The sequence below is a fragment of the Anolis carolinensis genome, chromosome 4 (assembly GCF_035594765.1).
Source record: "Anolis carolinensis isolate JA03-04 chromosome 4, rAnoCar3.1.pri, whole genome shotgun sequence".
Classification (NCBI taxonomy): domain Eukaryota; kingdom Metazoa; phylum Chordata; class Lepidosauria; order Squamata; family Dactyloidae; genus Anolis; species Anolis carolinensis.
This window is the reverse complement of record NC_085844.1, coordinates 246,080,505-246,092,507: the sequence shown is the minus strand read 5'-3', so window position 1 is coordinate 246,092,507 and position 12,003 is coordinate 246,080,505. Positions and strand designations below refer to the sequence as shown.

Genomic DNA, 12,003 nt, shown 5'->3' with positions numbered 1-12,003 from the left:
TTGGGGTCATCTTTAGGGCTTGAAAAGTATTTACTGTGCTTGTACCACCTCTCCTCTATTTTAGCTGAGTTGTACCCGGAGAGCAGATATATTGACAAGTTTAGTGGTGATGCAGGTGCCACCATATCTTGCAGCCCCCCACTGGCTTTAACTGAGGTTATTAATTTTTAAAAATATAATGAAACATAATTGGCATCTTAAAGGTCAGACTAGCTTTGAACACCAAGTTTTGCTATTGTCAATCTATTGTGGCAGTTCTCATATATCTGATTGTCTGTCTCGCACATGATGAGATGCAGTTAAAAAAATAAAGTAGTATTTCAGAATTTGTAGTTTTATGTATTTTAAAGCATTCTATGACAACTGAAAAATGAAGGACTGGTTACTGAATTCTGATACCTGAAATGTTCCTTTCAAAGAAAATGGATTTCAATACATTAAATCTGCTCTTTGTGGAAAATGTGGTTTATGGAGATGTAATCAGAGTATCTGAATTACACAAAAGGATTATATAGTCAGCTATATACAGCTTTATTTCATTCCTAGCCACTCTTCACATCCAAAAAAGATAAAAACTATGGCTTCCATTTCTGTCTTGTAGTGGGGAGACCATTCTAAATAGTCATTCTTCTTGTATCTCTTCATTAAACATTTTAGTTACTGCTAGATTCTTTTCTTAGTTTTCTTAGTTTTGGTCCCTGGCATAGCTATTATTTAGCTCGTGGGGAGCAAGCAGCATTAGAGAAGCATCTAGCTATGTTCCTGTACCCAGGCGTAATTTAAATTACAGCAGAACTGCGACTTTCGATGAATCTCAAAGCTGATGTAATCATTTAGCATCTGGCAATGAGGACATAGTTGGATGTTTTTCTGATTCTGCCCACTACCAACAGGGCACAGCATGGACATTTGAGATGTGTCTGGCTTTAGAAGCTGTATGGTGAGTTGAGTGATTTGGAGGAAGGAACACAAATCTCTGCCATGCCCAAAAAGACATACATAAGCATGAAGAAAACATGAGAGTGTCTGTGTCCCTTACATGATGTAAGTCTCTGTGTGTTCAGTAACTAAATGAATTTGTATCATTGTATGTTAATTGTGAAAACAGAGCAAGGTGTCAGTGGTAGTGGTTCATTTAAGCCCTGCTTTCTCCTATTCCATGAAAGACATGCATGAAACTGCATTCAGGGTCCATTTGATTTACATACACTTACATCTCTTCAGTGAAGAATATCAACTTTAATTAATTTACATACTCATATTTAAGTCCAAAAATGTTAGTCAAATTTCCACCCCGAAAACCTGGATTGATGTATCCATGAGTCAATATAAGTGCAACTTTTTAAAACAAGGAAATATCTCTGAGTAGAGTTACTGAAAGGTGAGAACTTAATCTGTTCAGGGAGAAACTAAGAGAAGCACTGACTTTGTATACTTTGCTGTGATGCCACGTATAGCCTTTCTGGATGTCAGAAAATGGTGGCAATGGTCAGGGATGGATCACTCTCCATGGCAGTGTTAGCGTTTTCCCCTCTGGGGAATGACTCTTTTTCTGAAACATTGGAACAAGAGCAAGAAGCCTGCATATAAATCCTTTTGGGGATAGGGGTTGAATTAAAAACTAAGCTAAAAAAGAAGTTCTTTTTGTATATGAACCCTACATCTCTGAATGACTATTTTCAGGAATATAGATTTCCTTTGAAGGAAGGTACATACTGAGCAATTAATCTGAATCCATTTCAAATTAACTTTAAGTTAATCAACAAATGTGATCTCAGCATTTATATCTAAACTGTTATTCCTTTTGAGGTTTACTCCCATCTCCACAGATGTTTTACATGTAGATCCTGCAAACATAATAAATCAGCATTTTCAAGGCTTGTTAAACAGCCTGATTTTCTTTTTTATGAAGTACAGCTGAAGCATTTCCACTATAAAACATTGCACTGTTGCTGACCGATTCATGCAAATGTCTAGGTGGCATTCAGAAACCTTTTACTGTGGGAAAAACATTGAGCTAAGGGGACCCCATTTAGGTCAGGACTCACAGTTTAAGAAGCAGTAGAATAGGATAGATCCAAGCTATTTCTAGTTTCCATAAAGTGCTGTTAATAGAATATCATTTTTAAGTTTTATAATTCCTATTCATGATGCTATGTTTGATCTAGGCTCTTTTTTGCTAATAATTTTAAGAAAAAGATTCACCTTAAAATATATTTAAAAATCTGAATTCTTGGAAAATGAAATAACTGGTTTATGCTAACTTTTTGCATGAAAAGAGTTTTGCCAAAAACAGCATGGAATGTTTCTTCACTGAATTTGAATGTTAGCATTGAGTGAACAAAATAGTTATATTGCAAGCACGCTAACCTGAATTTAGTAATTAGTTATTAAATAGACAGCCACTGTTGTACCGTAGTTTTGAGCGTTGGACTATGGCTCTGGAGACTTGGGTTTGAATCCCAACGTAGCCATGGACACCTACTTAGTTACCCTGGACAAGTTATACTTTCTTAGCTTCAGAAAAAAGGTGAAGGCAACCCTTCTTCGAACAAACCTTACTGAGAAAACTCCAGAATAAGTTTGTCTCAGGGTTACCATAAATTAGAAAGGACTTGGTGACACATATTAACATCATGTTTCTGATGAAAAGTAAAAGCTTTTTGAATTTGTTGTATAGCATGAAAACTATTCTTATTTATTTAGCTGAATTGTTAAAATATGTTACCTTTCACACAGACTTTTATATGTTTATATGTTTTAAATGTACCTTGTTGTATTTTGTGGTGTATTTTGGGCTTGGTACCCATGTGAGCCGCCCCGAGTCCCTTTGGGAAAATGGGGTGGGATACAAGAATAAAGTTGTTATTATTATTATTCTGCCCTCATGCATGGTTCACACTCAGTTGTCTAATATATTGTGATTTCCCTGTGTCTTGTCCATAGGTAAATCATTTTCTGGACTCTTGAAGGCTGACTTTTTAGGATCCCACATCCAGGATCCAGCTGGCTATTTCATAAGGACGGATTTGTTAAGGCAAGTGAAGCCTCTTAGCCTCTTCTTTGAGTTGAAAAACGTCAGGTCAATGGAAGACGAAGGAGGAGAAGCAGAATAGCATTTGGTTTTCTTGATCGGTGGCAAGTGGAGATATTAAAAATGTATTATGAGAGTTGCGAAAAGTAGAGGGTGAACACTCATTCTAGTTGCCACTACTCACCTTAATCTAGGTAGGCTAGATTTACACATAAGCACAGTAACCTTGAAATGTTCTACCTTGAAAGTACTGTTCTTAATTAGTATGAAGCAGATGGGTAGATGTATAATCCAGCAGTGACACTATTTGTTAATTGCCATCAAGTTAACTTCAACATATTGCAGCCCTGTGAATGTGACACCTCAAAGTGTCTCGGATTCCAACAACCCTGCTAAAGTCTTGAAAACTCGGGGTTATGCCTTCATGGATTGAGTCAATTCATTTGTGATGCAGCCTTCCTCTTTTAGTAATGCTGACATGTGATATTAATCTTTGTTTTGTTATTAGTCACATTGCTGAATTGTTATCGCTTTGTTTTATTTTATTCAGATACTAATTTAAAAGTCTTTTTTAAATTTTATTACTGTAATTTCAGCCTGGCCTATCTGCAATTTTGGATAGAGAATGAATTACTGTTGATAAAGTGCTCCTAATCTACAAGATGATACATCTAATATAGTTTGTATGAACATAAAGAGGTTGGAATTTGCTTAAGAGTGGAATTTGTGGTGAAATTGTTTCATAACATTTTTAAGTACACAGTTTAGCAAATCAGTAATAATGAAGATGCAACATTTGCTTTGTAAACAAATGCAGGAGATTGTGGTGTTTAATGTAATAGTAGCTTTGAATCTACAAAGCAGATTTGGTATGTTCAATTTCTTAAGACTTAGGGGTAGTGAGTGCTATGCACACATTAGACAATATCTTTTAGAATAATAGTCCTTTAAAAGTAGTATGCTGAACAGTTTGTGGTTAAGATTAACCAATTTGAGGTTGATGTTTTGGCTTTGCCAAACTCTCCTGTCCCAGTTTCTATCAATAACAGTCACCATCCTTGGCTGACTTTAGGATATGTCTCAACTTGCTTTAGGAAGGATTTGTATCTAATCCTTCTAGTTCACACACTACTGCTTAGTATGAGTAAACATCGTTCAGTCAGTAGTGCTTGTGATCTCCTAACTCCCAACAAGTATATAGTGTTTTTTTAAACACATTACAGTAGAGTCTCAGTTATCCAACATAAACTGGTCAGCAGAACGTTGAATAAGCAAAAATGTTGGATAATAGGGAGTGATTAAGGAAAAGACTATTAAACATCAAATTACATCATGATTTTACAAATTAAGAACCAAAAGTCATGTTTTACAACAAATTGATAGAAAAAGCCGTTCAATACACGGTAACGTTATGTAGTAATTGCTGTATTTATGAATTTAGCACCAAAACATTGCAATCTATTGAAAACGTTGACTGCAAAAACATAAAAGGCAGACTGTGTTGGATAAGACAGAACGTTGGATAAGCAAAGGTTGGATAAGTGAGACTCCTCTATACATCAAAGTCCTGGTGTACTGGACTGGAAAATTCCAGTATGACCGACATATCTATGGAGGATATTTTCCAAGACTCCCTGTAGATACCTAAAATTGTGAGTACCAGAGAGACCTATATTTTGACTATATTTGGGAAGGAAGCATACAGTAGAGTTGCACTGGAGGACCTAAAGAGGTCCACAAACATTTCTGGGAGGGAATATTTTTGAAATGGTTCAATTTATTGATGTTAGATTTAATTCATGGATGTTAGGTTTAATTTGATGTGAAATTTTAACGTTATTTTTATATGTGGGTTTTTTCATATATGAGTTTTTCTGGGATTTTATGTCGGTATTTGTTTTTTTTTTATATAGAGGCATTGAATGTTTGCCATTGTATGTTGGAATCCACCCTGAGCCCCCCTGGGGAGATAGGGTGGAATACAAAATAATAATAATAATAATAATAATAATAATAATAATAATAATAATAATAATAATAATGGGAAGTGTTCAACTTGTGATTTTGTGATATGAAATCCAGCATATCTATCTTGTTTGCTGTGTCATAATAAAATAATAATAATAAACATGGATAATTGAAACTGTGAATATCAAATCGATGGATAAGGCAGTTGTATGGTAAAAGTCATCTTTGACACACATGGTTGGGTAAAGACCCAGAACCCTATTTCATCCAGCGTGAACATTCCTATATATGTTATTCATACTCTTTTGTTCATTGAATTTTTATTTGTGTGGTACCAGAGGACTTTGCATTGAGATCACTAATGTGCATCATTGGTGAACATGCTTCTTGAATGTTAGTAGTTTTGAAATAAGACACAAGGACCAACTAAGATGTTGCATTTTAGAAGGATATACCGTTCTCCAAAAAACAAAAATGTGGACTTTTTTGAGATTGGGAGCAGAATCTTTGGTAGTCTCATGCTTTGAATACAGTTCGTCTTACCATGTCTGCTACTATATCATGCCATGTAAAGTGTGATACTCCCAGCCTTGGAATGGAAAAGGAAGTGGGGGATCATTCCCTTCTCCAGCTCCAGGGCAGGGGAAGACTAGGGTTTGTTTTACCCCTTTCTTCTGATGCTGGATAAGGACACTTAGTTTATTCGGAGTAAACTTGCTTTGTGTTAGGCCATTGTTGCATGCAAGTGTTTCTTTTGATGATCATATAAAGATAGATAGTTTTGGTATCCTTCTCGCATCAGGGTGGGAATATGCAGCCGTGGTGTGGACCTTGGGGCCCCTGTTTGCAACCTCTGAAGCCCCCAAATTCCAAATCTGTGTTATTTTATACCCCTAAATATTGCCCAAAGCGGGAGAAACCCATTTCAAAACTTTCCCAACACAACCCCAAACCTATCTAATTGTCTGAAAAAGAAACTGCATTATGCACAGTGCGTTACGATGTCCCCCTTCAGGAGACTGCAGGGTTGAAAAATAGCCCCTGAGCCCTCTGCAGTTGGCCATATAGGATCACACTTCCCTATTACTGATCAAGTGCCCCCTTAACTCTGTTTTATATATACCCAATGCCATTTATCTGTTGTTTATTATGCCCCCCCTCTCATGCACACATACATACATACATTACACTTGCCTTGTGCTCTTTCTTTTCTATCATCAGCCTGTTTCTCTTAGGCAATCATCTATTTCTATTGCTACCTCTATGCATTATGAATTGGGAGGGGGTTACCGCTTGTGGTTGTCATTTTCTAGAAGCCCTTACATATTGTGGATCTGTGCTGCAGGTTCATCACTAGATGTTCTGGGGCTTCATGGCCACCCTTGAGCTTCAGATGTACCGGTCATTTCATCATAAATGCTAATTTACAGTGTGGTTGTCAAGCACCTTCGGAATTTCTCTCCTTGTGATGCTGCTTCTTCTTCCTTTTCCATTTTGTGATGTCGTTGTGATATCACAATTCCTATCAAATTGCTTTCCAGTCATTCAGGAAAAGTGGAAAGGAGTTACTTTGCCTTGTGCGCTTTATTGCTGTTGGCAATGTTGAAGATACTCACTGAAACAAAGTGTAGTTCGTTGCTTTCACATATGTTTGTATGCTTATTAGTTTACAAGTTTCCATCTGTTGTGAATAAAATCTGTGGTGAAAATTGCAAATGCATATATAATGGACTTCTGCACTCCTGCAGGCCCCTTTTGGAGACACATTTCTGCACCTAGTGAAGTGACTGTAGTTACTATAATGCACTTCATCCAGATGTGGTAGTGACTATCGACTTAAAGCAAACAGATTTATGAAAGCAATGCCTGTCACTGTTTACTATTCATGATGGCTATATGCAGTCTTGTAGATCTGTAGCAGGCTTTGAATACCTATTTCTTGAACATCTTAAGAAAACAGGCTGCTAGTCTGGATAGATAGATTTTTGTTTTTGACTCTGTAGTATTCTCATTTACTTATTTTTAAAATTATAAATAATAAAGTATCCCAATGCAAACAAATGGCAGGTATAAAGTTAGCAAGCAAAAACAAAGGAATAAAACAACTTTAAAAACACATTGAAAATTATTGAACAATAACCTTGTTATGAACCCAAAGGATTCCTGTTCTTTTTTGATGCAGAGTGTTTAGGGAATCGTGATGTATATTAGATCAATGAGGCACTTTTAGAGACCAAATTTGGTTTTAAAACATTTCACGTAACAGTTATTGATCAGAATCCCATCAGAATCTCATCGAAATCACATCAAGAGAGAGCTCTCATCAATACACACATTCATACATCCATACTCTCACACACAGACTCTGCTCCGAAGAGGTGATCAGGTTCTCCGAGCAGGCATGAACGCTCTGTTGCCGTTGTTCTGGAAAAGTGTGCTGAATCTTTGAAGCTGTCAGGACCCAGGCTGCAGAGCACCAATAACCTTACACAGAGGCCAGAATCTATCTAATATCTTTATTATAGAAATATATAAAGTCAATAAAAACAAGTGAAGAATATAGTTCAGAAGCAGACCTTTCAGATGAGGTCAAATATAGTCCAGAAATGTATTGTCCAATATAAGATATTAGAGTTCAAAGTTTTAATCCACTTGACCGAAACACACACTTTGCCAAGCAAAGTGTGGGGAAATGACAGAGTCTTTAAAGTCCAATGTAGCTTGACAACAAGGCTGGAAAATAAACTTGATTCTTGGCTAGATCAAAGACTTGAACGAGGCAAACACGAAGCATGAATAAAGTCCAAGGAAGTCCGTGAAACAAGGCAAGGCTGGAAACTTGATCCGGGAAACAAGGAACTGGGGTTACGAAGTCCACACACGATCTCTCTCCTCAAGCTGAACAATTGACTCCGCAAGGTTCCCCTTGCGGCAAAACCCCTATATAGGGTCTTGTTTTCCCGCCAACAGAACACTTTCCCTGGAGAACAAGAAGCGAGACCCAACTCTGTCCAGATGCATGACTCCTTAGAATTTCCCAAGGGAAGCAGACCTAATCATCTAGTTGTTTGGCAGCGATTCTGAGACTCTGGCGATTAGCCTCCCTGACTCCTCTATCTCTATTATAATTGTCCTTTCGGGAAAACGGGGGAGAATTCTGCCCAAGGCTTGTTTGGTTAACTTCCTGAGGACAAACATCCTCCAGGTGGAGAGGCTCCGATTCAAGCTGAACCGGTGGAAAACCCATGTTTTCCTCCTCGTCTGTCACAATAGTACTAGGAACGGGACTACAAGGCCCATGAGACATCACAGAAGCCCTCTGCATTTTATAGCCTAAAGTTAGTCCTCCTTTTGATGAATGCGCTGTTCCGTTCTTATGGCATGGTTTCAAAACATTCTACATCTCAGGCTATATGACTTATGGGCTGCCACCTGCACACTTTATTGTCCACTGTTATTTCGGATATGCCTTACTGAACCCTCGTTTCGTCTTGCCAGATTAGATATGCCTTGTTAGATCCTCGCTTCATCTGTCAAGTCCATCCCATATCATGCTTTGCCTCCATTTTCTTCAGGCCTGCTTCTTCACAAGCACCCACACAAACACGCAAATTCCTTACAAATTCCCAACAAAAGAATATCTGGTACTTGAAAAAAAGAACAAAGTCAGTACTAGTCTCCTTCTTTTTCTAGTTTTCTATGCTATCTTTTCCTGGTTCTTGCTTTACATATTCCCATACTTAATCCATTTACCCTCAGCTAATTCACTAGTAATCATTATTAATTCCTGTTCGCTTCAAGATATAATATTCTTGTCTGTTAGGACAGACGTTGGTAATATTCCATTTTTCAGGTCCTCTGTGGCAAAGCCAAAAAGAAGGTAGCCACAAAAGGCTTTGCCAAATCAAAATTGCAGGAGACACAAGCCAGTTCCATAACATCCAACAGGCATCTGTGGTCTTAAATTTAATATTTTGATACTGTTTTGTTATCTGGGCAGAGGCCAAAAGATATTTGTTATCACTCCTGCACTTTTAAAGTAGCCAAGCATTGTTAATAGTATTTAAATTATTATTATTATTATTATTATTATTATTATTATTATTATTATTATTATTATTATTATTTCACTTCAGTGATTGCTATTTTAGAACAATATGCACCAATTCCTTAATTAAGTAAGGATATCTTCAGGTGTAGGCGTACAAAACTAGGAGAATTTGATGTGGAATAATAGCAATGCAACGGCACATCTGTTGTTGCTGAAGATCCTCATTGGTTATAGACCTCAGCCTACTATGTAAATTCATATTTGATGGATGTTAGGGCTTCAGATGGATCAGGTCGATTGAATAAGAGTGTTCAGACTGAAATCGTTTGTGAAGCTATTAAAGAGATTGTGATGAACTCTAAAAATGCACATGTTAGTTTTTTAATATGTAGCATGGTTTTTTAGAAAGATGGTGTTTTGTTGTGTTAAAATTCTCTTACTTCAGTAGTTTTTTCAGACTCTAATAATTTATGTCATATTCCTGGCACAGATATGGATGTTGATTGCCAAGACTTCCTGAGCCACCTGAGATCATTTAGAGTTGCATTTTTAAAAGCATCTTTATTATGTAAAACATTTAGTACAACCAATTCCTTAAAATTTCGAATGGAAAGAATACATATCCAAAAGTGGACTGACTCATTATATCCTTTCTAGGTAAAAATTAGACAATAAAAAGGGAGGTGGTGAAATTAGCCAGTAATAACTTCTCTCCACTAATTAAGACGTTCTTGAAAAAGAGATATAATGCTAGTTTTATAGTAAACATGGTCTATGAATGGAGGACAGAAATTTTAAAATCCGGTTTAACCAAATAATTAGTTGCATTTCTTTATAACAGGGTGGGAAAAGTGCAAATCTTGTGGCCCACATTTGGAACCTGGATTCCATTTTTGTTGTCTCCACCAACATGATTTTCAAGAGATGAGATCTTGCTTACAGGGATCAGTACATTGGCATTTTTGTTATTTGTATTTATTTAAGTGCTGCATTTTCATGATAAACATGCAGATCCACTGCATGAATACTGAATTATAACTAGCTATTTCTAGCAACCCGATCATTTCAGGATGTTGAGTTGCCTTTTTGTGGAGAAAAATGTGTGGAAAGTATGACTGACAGCTTCAGAGATTTCCCCCGTCTCTTTCGGCAACCAGACTAGATGGTAATGTGTGTGATGCTACTATCATAAAGCCAGGTATTAAAATGGAAGAGCAGATGTTCAGCATTTCTCTGATAAAGGGGGAATAACTGTAGCAAGTCAGAGCAGACATGATTGCTAATCTAAATTAAATCTGACAATGTACACTGAAACATTGGGTAAACCATACAACAACAAGAGATGTAATGAAAAAGATGGGCCAAGATGAGTTTAGATATGTGACTCCCCACCCACTGTGCTGACTGATCAGATGCCTATAGAGTTTGGTTTGCAGACAGTTAAGAGTGATGCTGTTTAATCCAGAAGATTACCTTTCTTCATAGCCTTTGGAGAGAAACCACTTCAAGGGAATCCTCTCTAGCTGTAAGGCATAACAGATGGCTGGTTAGTGTGTATCAGTCTCCTTCAAGATACTGAACAGCAATAGGACCTGTGAAGTAGAACTACTAAAAAGGCTGTTTCTGGTGAATAATATAATTGCTCTCCAGTATATTTGTGTATATGTGTTTGTTTGTATATCACCAGTACACAATCAGTGTGCTACCTGTGAAAAATAATAGTCTTCTAGGTTTCTCATTTTAATTTATTTTGGTGATCATTATAATTTGACATTAACATTGCCATCATCCTTGCAATGGGTGGAAACAGTCTCAACTAAGTCAGTCAGCCCCCCTCCCAAACTTATTTGACTGGTGAGGGACCACTCATAGGCTGCCATTCGTAGCCAAGTATGACTGCCTTCCAAGTTGTAGGGTCTCTGTGATGAGTCTGTAGGTGACTGTAGAAACCTATTCTTGATCCGCATATTCTTTAGCAGTGAGGAAATCGAGACCAGCAAGAGACCAGTCTCTCTTTTTAGTTTGCAGTTCATTTTGACTGCTGAAAACTGTAAATAATCCATTATATAAATTATTATAAGCAGTACTGTACAGAAGAGATCCACTGTGAAGTACACAAGATAGCATGGAGTTGATTAAAGGGAAAAAATAGCATGTGGTCACAAAACGTCATGTAAACATGATGAAGAGTGAATTATGTGTCAAAATACAAATTCTGTGCATAATTCAAGAATAGGTTGTCGAAAAGCGGGATGCCTGTTTAGCCCAACACTGTCACTAGATAGGACTTTTCCAGCTGGTGCAGCAGGCAGCAATGGAACTTTCCCCCAAACGTTGTAGTTTACAGGACCACATAACTGATGGAGGTGATGCCAGAAAGCATCAGAGAATTTTCCACTTCCTCTTGGAGTAGATCATTGGCCTGGGAATATTTATGATACAGAGATGGAACAACTTTGGGATGGAGACAAAATTCCCAAAGATGGTCTGAATTGATTGTGCATTTCTAGCATAACAGTGCTGTTCAGGCTGTGTCAGTTTGTAACTCAAGAGAATAAAGAGCGTCCTTTGTGGTTCAGTGTTGCTCTATCTATTATGTATTCTTGGGATTTATGAAATAAAATATGGACATCCTGTCAGGGTATTTTGTGTTGCTTCTCAAGCATGAAGCAGTTCCTCACAGGGTATGAGAGCATATCCTAGAACATGAAGCACAAGAGCCTGTGTTTGTCAACCTTTTGAGCGAACGCTAATGCTGGTGGATCGCACAAGGCATTCATGTATTTTAGCAAGTTTTTTGTATCCTCAGATTCCTTCCTCAGATATGTTAAAGATGTTTTCAGGCCTGTATAACTGCAGGTTTCCCTTTGATAGGTTTTAGTATAATTAACAAACAGACATTGCTCCTATCTCATGAAACTTCTTCCTTTTGAGACGGGAAATCTGAAAA

At 37.2% G+C, this 12,003-nt stretch overlaps 1 protein-coding gene across 3 annotated transcripts in view; it reads left to right on the top strand.

Annotated features, from left to right (window-relative positions):
* Positions 1 to 12,003, top strand: part of dnajc5 (DnaJ heat shock protein family (Hsp40) member C5) — an 80,886-nt gene that overhangs the window by 36,044 nt on the left and 32,839 nt on the right. For 2 of the 3 annotated variants that reach the window (XM_062979079.1, XM_062979080.1), the window contains exon 2: positions 2,947 to 3,037. The exons of the other annotated variant lie outside the window; for it this stretch is intronic. The gene's annotated coding sequence lies outside the window, so the exon portion shown is untranslated. The remainder of the gene's footprint in view (positions 1 to 2,946; positions 3,038 to 12,003) is intronic. 3 annotated transcript variants of the gene reach the window in all.